Source organism: Aethalodelphis obliquidens, unplaced genomic scaffold, assembly GCF_003676395.1.
Source record: "Aethalodelphis obliquidens isolate GAN/ISIS:26980383/991018 unplaced genomic scaffold, ASM367639v1 scaffold706, whole genome shotgun sequence".
Taxonomy (NCBI): Eukaryota; Metazoa; Chordata; class Mammalia; order Artiodactyla; family Delphinidae; genus Aethalodelphis; species Aethalodelphis obliquidens.
Genome location: NW_020838617.1, coordinates 1 through 1,903, shown reverse-complemented (window position 1 = coordinate 1,903; position 1,903 = coordinate 1). Strand labels below are relative to the sequence as shown.

Below are 1,903 nucleotides of genomic sequence, written 5' to 3'. Positions count from 1 at the left end.
TGAAGTCAAATAGTCCTAAACATTATTTTTAGGCTCTACATCAAACACAAACAGATAAGATATCAGACAACCACTTTCTGAGTCTTTGTAATGCATAGGAATAACTAAGAGATGAACAAAATCAGATAACTAGAACTAATCACCATATTAATTCCAACATGTATGCCAAGACAAGATGGCAGTACAGAAATACAGTCATTTCACTAAGTTGGCACACAAGATTATTTCAATGAAGCAGCCTCAATTTGCTGTTAACATTAGGAAATTGTGTTTTTTTCCCCTCAGGAGAGTCCCATGAACTGCTCTATGGTGAATTGTGTACTCACTGAAAGTGCTGTAGAAACAATCCTCGCTGGAGAAGTAATAAGACAATGTCCGCTCGGGGATCAAGGCTTCCAAGGGTGGTGGTGGTAGCTCTCAGAAGTCTCCAGAGCCAGGTGAGCTCCAAACACTGGCTCTCAGTTCTGGAGAAGAATGAGTTTGGCTCCTTCAGTGTCCTTACATTGAGCTCCGAACCACACCCGCTTTTTCCAAGTGATTGCATTTCACCAGTCTTCTAATAGGGTTAATGTGGATGATGAGATTTCCTGAAACCTAGGACAAGACTGCTTTAACACCTTGGATAATCTTCATAAACCCATCTCTGCAAACATCTTCTCACCAAGAACCACTGAATATACCACAAAGCCACCCTCAAATGGGCCTTCATATGTGTTTCTAGATATCATGGATTTTTATTTTTAACTTACCAAAGAAGTTGGAAAGATGATTTCATCACTTAGAGAGTTTAGCAAATGTCTTGGAAAACTTGGAAATCTCATCAAGCCCCCCAGTGTCTCCCAGCAACAACAGGACAGGAGATTCTCTGCCTGGTGCTCCGCAACCCAGCTCAGGGGGACAGTAGAGAAAAGGCCCCAGCACAGAGACCCTTTTGGGACAATGTCATTTATAGGTTGCTTTGGAACAAAACAGAAACAACAATAACCACAATGGGAAAACTAGGACAAAGAAACATTTTGAAGAAATAACACATACCCTTCGCTTCCTTTCCTGACATATTTCTCACTGAATAATCAACTTGAGAATGCAGAGTTTTTGGAAGGAGTGAGAATCATGACCCTGTCTTGAAGTCTTCCAAGATACATGTACCATATATATATATATGTTTCCAGTGGTTGATGCTCCTAAATGTTTATGAACATGATTTAAAAATGACCTTGAACTGCAAAAGCACAACCTCTCTCTCATGGGGGACCACAATTGTTACAAGCATTCCCAAGGTCATTATTTTTCAATTCTTAACCAATTTCCCTAGCACCCTTCTTTTCTAAGTGAAGTATGGCAATATAGGTTAATTACTACAATAATAATTTGTGTTCCCAATTAGTCATAAAGTGGTTTTGGGAATGCTGACATGAAAGTGATTTTATTTTATTTCTCTGTTTTTCTATATTTTACATATTGCAGCAGTCACTAAAATCAGAGCACCAGATGCAAATGTACAGTTTCCTCTTCAGGAGACACTGACACTCTGGATCTCCTCAGTGGAAGAGTTTGAAGACAGCACTAGCCCAGAGTTCCCTGGAGAGGATGACATTGGGCATGTAAGTGTGTGTTTAATTAGGAGCCTGCCCCTCAAGCAGCAGCTAGGAAGACACATAAGTGTAAGCTCTCTAGTTTAAAATCACGATAAAAGACTTGACTTATGTCTGCAAAACTGCTTCATGGTATCACTTGGATTAGTTTAGTGCCTGATTGAATAATCAGAGGTGTGTGCATGCTAAAACATGCTGCTGCCCTCACTTCCCCCTTTGTAGTCTAGCCCGGCCAAGTTGGCATGTCAAGAAGCCATCATGAGGTTATATGCTGCAAAAGTTATCAAACATAAAAATAAGTCTCCTTG

The 1,903-nt window shown here is 40.1% G+C and overlaps 1 long non-coding RNA gene across 1 annotated transcript in view; it reads left to right on the top strand.

Moving 5' to 3' along the window:
* Nucleotides 1–1,878, top strand: part of LOC113616873 (uncharacterized) — a 5,711-nt gene extending 3,833 nt beyond the window's left edge. The window contains exons 2-3 of the long non-coding RNA XR_003431434.1: nucleotides 286–437; nucleotides 1,468–1,878. This is a non-coding gene — a long non-coding RNA (uncharacterized LOC113616873). The remainder of the gene's footprint in view (nucleotides 1–285; nucleotides 438–1,467) is intronic.
* Nucleotides 1,879–1,903: the final 25 nt, after the last annotated feature.